The sequence below is a fragment of the Parambassis ranga genome, unplaced genomic scaffold (genome assembly GCF_900634625.1).
Source record: "Parambassis ranga unplaced genomic scaffold, fParRan2.1 scaffold_21_arrow_ctg1, whole genome shotgun sequence".
NCBI lineage: Eukaryota > Metazoa > Chordata > Actinopteri > Ambassidae > Parambassis > Parambassis ranga.
The window spans coordinates 5947863-5962146 of record NW_021144767.1 but is presented as its reverse complement, the minus strand read 5'-3'; the positions used below and the strand labels follow the sequence as shown (position 1 = coordinate 5962146).

Below are 14284 nucleotides of genomic sequence, written 5' to 3'. Positions count from 1 at the left end.
CCTGACATGATTTGAACATGCAACCTTCTGATCTGGACTCAGACGTGCTACCATTGCTCCACGAGGTCTGTTCACAGCTTCTGCTCTTCCAAGGACTCAGTTTAGCATGACTTGATCAGCTTGAAGTTCATATATGTGTTACACATTATTACTAGATGAGCTGCAGTGAAACATCCAAGCGACCACGTCCCAGCACATATCAGAGATGCAGAACAGATGGAACAGTCTTATGGAGTGATGGAGGCCATGAAGCCTCCTAAAGCTTTGAATGGAGCTGAAGTCATGATGCACTGATCTTTATTATATAATAATGTCTCATAAGTATTTGTTATAATATTGCCCCAAAAAGTCAGCCACACTTGTGTGAAACCAGCCTGTCCAGTTAGGATCAACACTGATTGTGGATCAGTTTCAGCTGCTGTTGTGCAAATGGAACAGACAACAGGTGGAAATGAGAGGCAGTTATCAAGACAGCCCTATAAAGGAGGTATGTGTTATAATACTTTAATAAATTATGTCTTCAGCTACTTTTATACTCATTATTAATCCCAGATTAAGGTGTCATTTAGGAGAGAGATTTAAATTCTATCTTTATGTAACTTCCCCTTCTGATACACTCTGATAGTTATTCAGTTACAACATGCTGACTGGAAATCTGCAAAGTGAGCCCTGAATTTTTAGAGAAAGTAGAAAGGACACCAGTATTACTGTCCAAACAAAACTAAAGGTTCCACTGAGATTTGAACTCAGATCGCTGGAGTCAAAGTCCAGAGTGCTAACCATTACACCATGGAACCTCCTTCTCATGGGTCATTGAATCATAAAGTTTATTTGTTGCATAACAGGAAGTGGTCTTGTATTAGGGTGTGACCCTCCTGAGAAGCAGAACCTCTCCTCTGATAATTGTCTCTCATTGGACAGATATGAAAATTTAGACAAGTAAAGATTGTACCATCTGAAAGCAGTGTGCCAGGAGTACAAAGCTTTCCACCCAAACAAGGACTTGAACCCTGGACCCTCAGATTAAATGTATATGATAGTTAATCAATCAGATCAGATATATGTTGTTACAGAGAATAATTCTGTGCAGACAGGTTAACTGAAACAGAGAACATTGATTAAGGGTGAACGTCCTGTGTGTGCAGACAGTGGAGGTGGTTCAGGTGTTATGAATTGGCATCCCCATGGTTCAGATGAAGAAGTGGTTCCAGTTCCTCACATTACAGTTACAGTTGTTGCTGTGGCCTTGATGGTATCAGTCTCTTTCTGTATCTGCTAGTCCACAGAGGACAGTGGTACAGTGGTACCTATACACATAAAGAATACATACTTAATGAATGTATGTGTTTTTATAGAGGACTTGTACATATTGTCTGAACCTGATGGGTGGGGGGGGGGGGGGGTCATATCAGCTGACAGGACCGATTCTGGTCTACCTACAAAGTTAAATTGTTATTTGTTATAAAGTCATACACTCTCAGACTCTGGATTCCATTACAGGACAATGTGGACCTTATGACAGTGTTGTATGGAAAGCCAGTTGAGCATTTGTTACATTTCTTGATATTAAATATTTTATTTCTCGCACTAGTAAGGCAAAACGTTGCACTAGTTAACTAGTGAATGCATTTAGACCTGGTTAGTGTTTGGTGTATGTGCTTCAGGAATGTTATTTTAGGTTTGTTGTTTGTATTCATGTTAGTAAACTTCATTAGTTTTTTTGTGTTGTGTCTCCTTTCTATTGGCAACATGTGTTTGCAGATGGCTGAGTGATTAATTGATTAATTAAGTGATTAATATAATCTGTAGCTGAATAGATATCATTTTAGGAGGCTAATAGGAAAAACCCATTAGCCCACCCAGGTGTTCTGGTCCACTAGTGTCTACCTGCATACATATATAACCTTGGCGCCCCCTAGTGACACTAAATCACAGTAATAAATTAAATAGTAAGTAAACTAATCAATAACAAATTCACCTTAAACCAACAATCTAAATAAAACCCAAAGCCAACCCAAACATTTATTTTAAATTAATGAATTTATTAATTATCCAACAATTACAATTACTCAACATAAAATAAACACATTAGCAAAATAGCTCCTACACAGCTCTCACCCACCTGGAAAATAAAGACTCATACGTTCGAATGCTGTTCATAGACTTCAGCTCAGCATTCAACACCATCATCCCACAGCAGCTCATCAACAAACTGGACCAGCTGGGGCTGAACTCCTTGCTGTGCAACTGGCTGCTGGACTTCCTCACCGGGAGACCTCAGACAGTGCGGGTCGGCAGAAACACATCCAGCACCATCATAATGAACACCGGGGCTCCCCAAGGATGTGTGCTGAGCCCCCTCCTCTTCACTCTGCTGACCCATGACTGCACGCCAACACACAACACCAACATCTTTGTGAAGTTTGCGGACGACACAACTGTGGTGGGTCTCATCTCCGGTGGAGATGAAACATACTACAGGAATGAGGTGCACCTTCTGGCCGGGTGGTGCAGAGACCACAGCCTCTGCCTGAATGTGGAGAAGACAAAGGAGATGGTTGTGGACTACAGGAGAGCACAGAGTCAGCACACCCCTCTGACCATCGACGGTGCTGCTGTGGAGCAGGTGAGCAGCACCAAGTTCCTGGGTGTGCACATCACTGAGGACCTCTCCTGGACTAACAACACTGCATCACTGACCAAGAAGGCACAGCAGCGCCTCTACTTCCTCCGCAAGCTCAAAAGAGCCAGAGCCCCTCCCTCCATCCTGTTCACCTTCTACAGAGGGGCTGTTGAGAGCATCCTGTCCAGCTGCATCACTGTGTGGTACGGAGCCTGCACCGCCACCTGCAGGAAGACACTTCATCCCATAGTGAGAGCAGCTGAGAGGATCATCGGCGTCCCTCTCCCCTCCCTCCAAGACCTGTACGACAGCCGTCTCACCCGAAAGGCCCTCTGCCTCACAGGAGACCCCACCCACCCTTCACACCGCTTCTTCAGTCTGCTGCCATCAGGAAAGAGACTGCGCAGCCTCCGGGCCAGGACCAGCAGACTGAGGGACAGCTTCATCCACCAGGCTGTCAGGAAGCTGAACTCTCTCCCTGCTGTGCCCCACTCTCTCCCCCTTCCCTGACACCACCATTCTCTGTATGTCCAGCACATATAGCAGATTTGACAATAAAGCATGAAACATTTGTCTCCACCTTGTGGCCATGACAGTAACTGTTGATTTCACTTACAGCAGAGGTGACATATTTTTTCATTTTTATTTTTTGTCATCGAACTAGAAAGTTAGCATCTCATGTGGCCCCTGCACAATCAGCCATGATCTTTTTTTAATATTGCAGAAAAAGTGTATGGTCCTTACAGGATTTGTTCAGCAGGATTTGAAACCTCAATACTATCAGAAGACGTGGAGAGCTAATGCTGAGCTAACTACAGCACGGTCACATGACTACAACATCACCACCACAAAGTTTAAGCACTCCGACTTCTTCTACAGTGCAAACAGCTTGATGATGTTTGATGACATCGTTTGTAGTCCCATTTAGCCACGTGTTAGCATGTAGCCTTTTTCAGACAGTAAACAATCATCATGGTGATTTATGAGTGCTGCTGTATCTCTGTAAGTTAAACTGACCTGGTTAATGTAACATGCAGCTTGTTTGGTGGAATGTGGACACATCAGAGATCTTCCCAGTAAGGTTTAATGTGTTTGTGCCTTAGCTAAGTGCTTGTGTCTCCTCCCTGCATGTAATCTGCTCCCAGGGCTCAGTTCATTTACCAGCACAAGTCCAAAACACCTAGTAAGAAATCGTACTTCCACACTTTCCACACGGAAACTAAACATGTCGAACCCGGAGCTGTTGCTGTTTCAAAGGAAAAATCTAAGTCAGTCACAATCTGTGCTGTGTGTTGCTGCCTCAGCTCATCAAATATAGCCTCCATCCATCCTGCCCAATGCTGTGTGGGCGCCACCATGTTTGTTATCATCTGAAACAATTTTGCGTAGGCGCAGTAACGTCGAGCATGTTCGGCAAATGCATACGCAGTGGGAGAAAAAACAGACTTCGGGCCGTATCTCTAGAAAAACAATCTGGATTTAAAAAGGTTCACGCTCCATACTGATGTCCACAATCACTTTATTACTCCTTGAAGATCTGGAACACTGTGAAACAGAAACAGAGTCTTGTTTTGTTCAGACTCGTTCTTACTATAGGGATATAGTAAAACTGATGAATAAAGAAGTGCATTCAGACAGAGAAGGCGGAGAGCTGGCCCAGTTTGGTTCAGGAAGCAGTGCATCTGTGTTCATTGGTCTAGCTTGATGAGCTAACTGTGCTCAGGGTGAGCATGGCTCCCCTCTTCAGTTTGATGTTGGCGCTCCTTTGCTTGTTTCCATTTCATTCGCAGGTAAATCTGCGCCGACCAGCGACCAAGACACACATATCACATGTATGTAGTTACTTAGCTGGTACACACCATTTTAATGGATTTTCCACCGTATAGTCTGTACAGACTTCTGATGATGTGATATAAGCTACTTGTTCACCAGTGTTTGAGTTCATATATGGTCAGTGAGGATGTAGCAAGGCTCCTCCTATGTGTCTTATATGTGACTTGTCCTTTTGACCTGACTCAAGGAAAAGATAAAACTTTTACTCCAGTGACCATACATATGATTATGTTTGTATCTATTCTAAGAAGGAAGCATCTGTTGGATAACAGAGTGTAAGAATTGTGCCGCTCAGAGAGACTGTGTAGAAAGGATTACTGTCCAAACAATAGGTTCCACTGAGATTTGAACTCAGATCGCTGGATTCAGAGTCCAGAGTGCTAACCATTACACCATGGAACCACCTCTATGATGGAAACCTGCTTGGAAGAGGACCGGAGACATGTCTTGTCCAGATGGTCAGTCCTGTCTGTCAGACGAGGTGGCTGAGCGGTTAAGGCGATGGACTGCTAATCCATTGTGTTCTGCACGTGTGGATTCGTGTTGTGTTTTAAGGTCACACAGGATCATCAATTGATGGTGTCATAAACATTCCAACTTAAGACTAAGTGGGTTTTGGTAAAAACAGTTTGAGAAGATTACAAGTCCAGATGCCTTGCTTCAGAGTTTTCTTGAAGACGTTTCGCTGCTCATCCAAGCAGCTTCATCAGTTCTAACTGTTTGGTGGGAAACATGGTTTATATGTGGTTGCAGACCTCAGTGGGTGGGTCTTAGTGAAACTCACAAACAATAACACAATAAACATTTCCATAATTCTCTGTCATGATCTGGCTCACTGGGCCAGGTGTGTCTAACACAGTCCCTTTGTTCTTGCTGTGAGTCTGTGCAGACTTCCTGGAATGGATGGAATCACTGCATTGTATGTGGTAGAAAGATGATGTCTGAGGCCTCCACCTCTGTTAAGGGAAGGTTTTTCCAGCTTAACATAGATGGCTTCCTTGACTCCTCTTTCAAACCACCTTTCCTCTCTGTCTAAAATGTGGACATCATGTCCTGTTTTTTGTAAATAAATTTTTTCTATAATTATTTTTTTCGTTAATGTTGTTAAGATTGCAAGCTGCAACTCGACACAAAATAGATGACGGCGGCCACTGAGTAGATCTCTGGAGAAAAAACCCAGCACCACAGACCAGGATGTTGAGCTCAATTTTGATTTAATTAGACAAAAGAAAGACAGCCAGGGATCCCCTCCTCCAACACAAACACAAAGAAAAGCCCGCTGAAAAATCACTCCTCCCATATTTATAAAAACTACCCACCCCTTCCATACCAAACAGAAAGGGGAGGAAAGTAACAACAACCCAATATATACAAACACACAAATTACTAAACAAATCTACACACAAAATAGGCAAAACCAACTAACCCATACACCCAAATCACATTAGTTTGTATATTTATATTACACACAGAGCTGTTGTTTCAGTCACATTCATTTGTTATGTGTACAGTGGGTGCAGGAAGTATTCAGACCCCCTTAAATGTTTCACTTTGTTATATTGCAGCCATTTGCTAAAATCATTGAAGTTCATTTTTCCTCATTAATGTCCACACAGCTCCCCATACTGACAGAAACACACAGAGTTGTTGACATGTTTGCAGATGTATTAAAAAGACAAAGTGAAATATGACATGGTCCTAAGTATCAGAGCCTTTGCTGTGACTCTCATATATTGAACTCAGGTGCGTCCATTTCTTCTGATCGTCCTTCAGATGGTTCTAACCTTCATCTGAGTCCAGCTGTCTTTGATGATACTGATTGGACTTGATGAGGACAGACACACACCTGTCTGTATAAGACCTTACAGCTCACAGTGCAGGTCACATACTGGGTGATGACGTCCTCCTGCAGGTGTTACTGTGGAACAACTGCTCTGGATTGGGATGAGTCTGAATAGAACTTTGTTAGCTTTGTAAAGCTGTGTGGTAGTTAGAGAGGAACTGAAAAGAGTCAACAACAAGGAGTTGGTCTCCAATGGAATACAGTTAAACATCAGGGCTCGTCCAGGATTTGAACCCGGGACCTCTCGCACCCTAAGCGAGAATCATACCCCTAGACCAACGAGCCATGTGTGACCTCTTATTTTTCATGTGTCAGTCAGTTGAAGAACAACACAAAGCACATGTTCTTCTTAGTTTGACATTGGTAAAGATATGAACAAAGATTTCTTCTGTGTCAACAAAGATTGAACACTTTGCATATCACTGTCCTCCATGAGGAGACTGTCCTCCATGAGGAGACTGTCCTCCATGAGGAGACTGTCCTCCATGAGGAGACTGTCCTCCATATCTAGATAAGGCTTGCTGTCTAGCAGCTGGAGAAATGTCTTTCGGTGGCTGTGGCATTAGCTCAACATTGAATCATAAAGTGTATTTGTTGCATAACAGGAAGTGGTCTTGTATTAGGGTGTGTCCCTCCTGAGAAGCAGAACCTCTCCTTTATAGGGCTGTCTTGATAACTGCCTCTCATTTCCACCTGTTGTCTGTTCCATTTGCACAACAGCAGCTGAAACTGATCCACAATCAGTGTTGATCCTAACTGGACAGGTGTGGCCACATCAACCTGTCTCTGGCAACAGATCATCACCTCATCACCTCATCACCTCTCACCAACCTCCCTTCATCTGCTTGGAGCCGCAGCCAGGCGGTGCCAGATCGTTCATATGGTGGCATATTAGTCATTCATTTATTGCCACATGTTTTCATTGAATGTTACATGTATTGATTTAATTTCTGCATTGTGGGTCAAATAAAGGTTTCCTCCATTTTAATTCATATTGATTCAGTTCACGGTGTGTTTATGTCTCCTTGTAGCTGACAGCAGCAACAACAGGGCTCAGTCTGTTTAACCACTGGATGTAGTGAAGTTTATAGTTATCCAGAGAAGGACTGTGTACTTTATGATTTGTATCTTAAGAGGAGATTTGCATATTAGGGATGAAGTAAATACAGCATGAAATATAAATAAATAAATTGCAAATGTCCCTTTCGGGGCTCCATAAATGTTAACCCTAAAAAAGGAACATCCAGTGTGGACTTGCATACACAGTGAACATAAACTGCTATAATAACAACTTTAAAAACAATCAGACTAATTCCACTGTGATCCTTAGTAGCATTATCCATAATAAGATTGTCAGTGAAGAAAACAAATATAAACACACACACACTCTTCTCCCAGCTCTTATAAAGACATCGTCATGGAAGCAGAGTCCTACCGGAGCTCCAGAGAGACACAAACAGCAGCAGCGCTCTGTGACCCATGTCCACTCTGTGTGTCCTCCAAACAGTCTTCCTCAGGTCTTTATCCGGACAGCAGTCAGAGGAAAAGGCAGAAAGAGCAGAGCTGATAAGTCACATGACTGATGCACTGACACTCTCTCTAGTCAGCTCCTCCACCAATCAGTCGCTGCCTCGCTGCTCATGCAGCCAATCAGGTTGTAGCAGTACATTTAAAGCTTTCCTCTCTCTGCTGTCAGCTGTCATTCCAGATCACCTTTGAGAGCTGCTCTGGAATGATGGATGGATCTGAGTGGTGTTTTGGAGCTGACTAGAGAGTGTCAGTGCATCAGTCATGTGACTTATCAGCTCTGCTCTTTCTGCCTTTTCCTCTGAATCTTTTCATCTCATCAGTGTTCCGCCCTCATACGTCCTGCATCAACATGAAGCTGCTGTTTATTCATGCATTTCTAACACACAGCTGACAGGTCCGTCACTACCTGCAGTAAGGTATTGGATCTGGACTGGAAGCTGAGTGAGGAGAGAAGCATTCTGAAGGCTTCCAGTGACTGACGTGTGGATGTTGAATCTGTCTGAGTCCAGTGTTCAGCTCAGTCCAGCTGCTGCACACAGTGAGGAGCTGTGACTGCATCCAGCTCAGTCCTGCTATGAACTGTGGGTCTGAACTTCGGGGTCGACCCTGCAGGATCCTGCAAAGGCCCAACAGCCTGTTGCACTGACGCACAGGAAGACACAGTTGAAGCAGGCAGTGTGTGTGTGTCTGAAGCAGTGTATTGTGTGTGTGTGTCTGTGTGTTAGTGTGTGTCAGTGTCTATATTGTGGCCCTGTGTTGGCCTCTCAGGGAGAGTTGTGTTGTTGCTGCTGTCTCTCCCCTGTGTGTGCAGGAGGTTGCTGGGTGGAGCTGATCCTGAGCTTATGCAGCTCTCCTGTGCTGACGAGCTGGAGATGGTTTAAGAGTTCCCAGTCTGTTTGCTTCACTCTCTCTCTCCCCGTCTGGCCTACTAGGAGGGCTGCTCTCTCTCCAGCCTGCTGCAGGCATGGCGGTGTATTTTGTTTGCACATTTCCTTGTTTGTCAATTGTTGGTATACAACTACTGTTCTTTCTTCAATAAAATGGTCAAACGGTTAAAGTTGTGTTTGTCCTCCCCAATTTGTCACACTTTCTGAGACACACAGAAACTGTGACTTCAGTGAGTCTCCTTTATTTGAACTGATTCATAAAATGATCATAAACACATGACAAATGAAATCTATTCAAACTCTGAAGTTCACCTCATCATATCCCAGTGGCAGACAGAACAGGCCCCGAGTGACAGCAAAGCAGTGAGCCCCCTGCTGGTGATCAGCTGCATGTACCAGAAGCAGACAGAGATTTCTGATATGATGTTAAAGGTGTCACAGAGGAGGATCCGACTGTCTGACCTCTGATTCTTCAGTTTTCAGATCACACACAGCAGCATCAGTAACACTGAGCAGACATTACACACTCCATCAAACACACACACACACACTGCTCACTTATAACAGGGATAACAAGTAAAGTTCTTTACAATAAATTCACATTCACATTTTATTATCACTTCACACATGGCACAGTATATATGGCAGAGAGTTAAAGGTGGAATATGTAGTCAGAGTTAATACCAAATATTGACACTAGGTGGCAGCACTTCAGCCTCCATCCACTGCTGCACTACCAGCACCACTCTCAGTGCTTTTTGTTTCCATTGACTGTACAACATGATTCAATCCATGTTATTTATATGACAAACTATGTGTAGTGTTTCTATGTGTGTAGCTGACATGTTGCTCAGCTTCCATTGGACACATATACTAGATGGAAGCTGCAGCAGGATTGGCTGATGACTGATCACAGGTGTGAACAATCAGCCGGTGACGAGTGGAGCAGGAGCAGCTGCCCATGCTGCAGAGACACAAACAGCAGCAGCACTCTGTGACCCATGTCCACTCTGTGTGTCCTCCAGACAGTCTGGAAATGAGAGGAGACAGAACATTATCATACATGTTGCATAAGTAAAGTCACATGACATGCACCACTGTAAATAAAGGAAATCACATATTTTTAAGACACTTAGAGCACAGAGCCCAAGAAATAATATAATCTAAAGCTCACAAGACACAAGACGAACAGAACAGAACAGAACAAATACTTTATTTATCCCAAACTGGGAAATGTTTTCTATTGCAGCAGCAATGTACAGGGTCAGTATCATCCTATCTGCTGGTAAAAGTCTTTCTCCCCGTCGGGGAATCAAACCCCAGTCTTCCGCGTGACAGGCGGAGATACTATCCACTATACTAACGAGGAATACTGACAACCACCATCTGTCATAGCAGCAGCCACCTGGTGCGGTCATGTGTCAGCTGGGGTGTGACGGAGTGGCTACGTCAGTAACTGTGGGCAGACTGCAGGTGTGTGTGCACCCAGACACACACAGGTCCCAGCTGAGAGCAGCCGGACCTTCCTGTCCTCCTGTCCATCGCTGTCCAAGGTGAACCGACACCACCAGACCACAGGGCCATTATTTATTTAGCAGGAAAGAAGAAGATGATGAGAACGGAGTTTAAAGTGTGCAGTGAGGGGTTCACAGCCTTAAAGCATCTAGAATAATCAAACATGGAGCTGACTACTTCCAGAGCTCCGCTGTCATGGCTCTGCAGGAGGCCAGCACCTGGTCGGCCTGTTCGAGGACACCAACCTGTGCGCCATCCACGCCAAGAGGCTCACCATCACGCCCAAAGACATCCAGCTGGCCCGCTGCATCCACGGAGAGAGAGCTTGAAGTGTCCGCGGCTCCTCAAACCGCGGACCAGAGAAGTAATGAGCGTCAGTGCTGAGTTACAGCGAGACTCAACTGGTGAAAACACCGAATACGGCGCAATATGGCAGAGAAATTACCAGTGAGTCGGAAAAGCCACAACCAGAAAATGTCTTGATGCAGAAAGATGTGAGACAAGAGTGGTTATCGGTACGACTTCACCTGGCAACGACTGGCCGAGCAGAAGCGGCTACATGCTACGCTGCGGTGGCCACAGTACTTCCAGACAGGTAGTGTGGAAATATATGGTCAAACTTGGTCAAAATATATGTCTGTCTGCATATATGGTAAAAGTGTATGATCCAGACCTCTGGCTGAGGCCATAAAGCATTCTGATGTTTAATGGTTTGTTAGCATTCTGATGTTTAATGGTGTGTTTAGATATTCGAACTGCAAACCCCTAGTGGACCCAAAGATGAAAACACAAGCTTGCCAAAGAGATAAGATATACTCAAGGTCGTGTAGCAGGAGGATCTGTGAAATACACACACACACTCACATCAAAGATGTGAGTGGGAGAGCTTCAATGTCTTTTAGTTTCGTATACGCCCTCCACCTTGTGATTATTGAATATGCATGTTTCACTGAAAAACATTACCTTTTATGCCTTTCTATGTAAATGTAACCACACCTTGTTGTCAGATTAATAAAACGAGCCTAATGCATGGGACGGACAGAATGCAAATGGTCAGCTGCAGGAGCAGATCGAGGGGTCTGTATTGAGCTGTGCATTCTCCCTTTATAAAGGCGAAACTGAAACTGATCAGTACTGGTTTTCATTCAATGTTCTGTGCATCGGGGACGGAGTCTGGGAATCCGGGGTGACCAGATTAGGTCACAACAATGTGCTGCAGGGAAAATAAACATTTAATCATGAAGGTTCATTATGTATTTGTAGCCAACTTAGTCATTTTGATAGCAGGCTAATATAGCTAATATAGATACATACAGCATGTGTTGCCTTTATTATAAGGCTTATATAAGGCTTTTAATTTTTTGCGGCTCCAGACATATTTGTTTTTTGTTTCTTTGGTCCAATATGGCTCTTTCAACATTTTGGGTTGCCGAACCCTGAACTATAGGGATCGTAGTCATGTGAGCTCCTGCAAGATCCACCCACAGAGGTCCTGAACACATAAAACTCGGATTCCCAACCAGAAAAGTAGCAGAACTGAAGAAGCCACTTGGGGAAGTGGCGAAACGTCTTCAAAAAACAATCCTTGATTGACTTTGTGGCTGTGGCATTAGCTCAACATTGAATCATAAAGTGTATTTGTTGCATAACAGGAAGTGGTCTTGTATTAGGGTGTGACCCTCCTGAGCGCTTTGAGACAATGTCTGATTGTAATATGCGCTATATAAATAAAACTGAATTGAATTGAACTGAGAAGCAGAACCTCTCCTTTATAGGGGTTGGTAATTGTCTCGCATTGGACAGAAATGAAAACTGTGTTTAGATAAGCAAAGATGCTAGCAGGTTAACAGTACTGCAGTGGTTAAACCCGATGGGCCGCTGAAGGGCTGAAAACGTGCAGGCACTATTACTTCAAATTCTGATACGGCCATGTTTGTAGTCCAATGAAAGAGGACAAGCTACTGAATTGAATGGTATAAAAAATCTAATGGACTACAATACCCAGCTGACATAAAATCCCTGCGTAAAGACGCAACAACACTAACGCTAGTGTGCGTAGGTGTTTGTGGAGGTTGTAGTTGCTTTAGTGTGCTTCAGTGACTTTTGGTGAATTTCAGTGAGTTTCAGTGAGTGTCAGAGGTTTTTTTTAGGTTGTTAGCTAGCTTATCTCTTCTTCTTACTGCGTCGAGAGGGGCATGGAGCAGAATTTCAACGGCAGGGATTTCCGGATTTGTTTGACCCCGTTGCCAGCCAGTTGAATGTTGGAAAAGATGGACCCAGTTTATGAGTAAGTTGTGTACATTTATTTTGAAGTGTAAACTATTTGTTGCTAATAAAAATGATTTATTATATAGATACATATACACAGTATAGTATACAGCAGGGTGGTAGTTGGGGTGAGAGAGGAGGATGCAGAGGATAGTGGTGATGATTCACTGTGGCAACCCCTAAGGGAAGAGCTGAACAGAGATGAAGGATGATTCAATCCTATTCAATACTGTCTTTACATATTTTTTACATAATGTGTATATTTCAATATGTATGCAATTACAGATAAAAATAAGTGTTATTATTTTCATAGCCAACAAGAGGGAAGAGCCCAGATGGGCCTGGGACCTGGCTTTCCTCTTCAGCGAGGTCCCAGGCCCATCTGGGCTCAACGCTGAGGCATCACCTCTCCTTGTTGTTATTGTATTTTTCTTACTTTATATTTGGTTGGACTTTCATTATTTTACATTAGTTATTAGTTATGATAATAAAAACTGCTCTATTTGGAGACAAAATTATACATTTTGATGTTTTTTGTTTTACACTGTGCATAATGGTAGAAGTTGATGAAGTACAAGGTAAAATTCATACCCAAAAGCTCCAGTAGATGGCAATAGACTAGTGAAATGGATATAAGTTGTATTTTTCAGCCACTTCCCATTGGAAATGATAAGTAACCTATTTGGCAATGTGGTGCCAAATTGTGCCAAACTGAGTGTCCGCCTGGTGATATCCTTACTAAAACCTTTGTGAAGACTTTGCTCTTTGTTCAAATTCTATCAAATTTGGTACATTTGTAGCCAAGGAATAGCTGAATGTGATCAATGGCATCTGTGTACATAGAATCATTGTTAGCATACTGTTTTCTTCTGTCAAACAGGAAAAAAAACTCAGGCGAGGATAGAAATGTTACATTTCTCATTTAGTTCAGCGGTCCCCAACCTTTTTTGCACCACGGACCGGTATCATGTAAAACAATACTTTCACGGACCGGCACAGAAAAAAAAAAAAAAAAAAAAAAACAAAGTGCATAAACAGACTCGTACTCTTATGCTTAATTAGTGGGAGCCTTTGAGCTTTCTCAGCAATGAGGCGGTCCCATCTAGGGATAATGGGAGACAATGACACCCGAAGTGTGTTTCTTATGTCCAGTCCACTCCGTAATTTTGTTTTGGCCGTCATTAATTGCTTCAGTCGTTCTTGTTCATGTTTTCTTCCATGGCTTGTCTTTTAATGCAGGGTGCTCGGTCTCGCAGTTTTGAAGGCTTCGTTGCCTCATTTGCGAGTCTGTCGCCACATATCACTCAGAGCGGACTTGGTGTGTGAGAATCACCTGTTGCAATAAATCCGTATTTTAAATAGGACTCCTGATATAGTCTTTTAAATGCAGGTTTCTTTTTCTTTGAAGGGGTAGGCTCCTCTTCTTCTGTCTCCTCGTTAGGCCTTTCCCCTTTCCGAAGAAGCTCTCCAAAGACGTTTGTATTTTATTCATTTTTGCTGCTTGTGGGCTTAATTTTGGGGCCGTATCCCGTGACCGAGACAAGCGTCTGGGCAGGTGCTTAAAGGCACAGGCGGATGAATCTGATCGATTTATAAATGAAACAGCTTTCAGACTCAGATAATGAATAATATATGTTTTGCTCAGTCGTTCTGTGCGGCCCGGTACCAAATGACCCACGGACCGGTACCGGTCCCCGGCCCGGTGGTTGGGGACCACTGATTTAGTTTATTGTAATTCACTCAGGCATACTAATAGACACAATATTTTAAACACTGGAAATGCAT

At 43.4% G+C, this 14284-nt stretch overlaps 2 non-coding genes across 2 annotated transcripts; both read right to left on the bottom strand.

Annotated features, from left to right (window-relative positions):
* Positions 1-725: 725 nt before the first annotated feature.
* trnaq-uug (transfer RNA glutamine (anticodon UUG)) lies at positions 726-797 on the bottom strand. Its single transcript has one exon. It is a non-coding gene; the product is annotated as a tRNA-Gln (tRNA).
* Positions 798-4786: 3989 nt separating this feature from the next.
* trnaq-cug (transfer RNA glutamine (anticodon CUG)) lies at positions 4787-4858 on the bottom strand. The gene has a single exon. It is a non-coding gene; the product is annotated as a tRNA-Gln (tRNA).
* Between the last annotated feature and the right edge of the window lie 9426 nt (positions 4859-14284).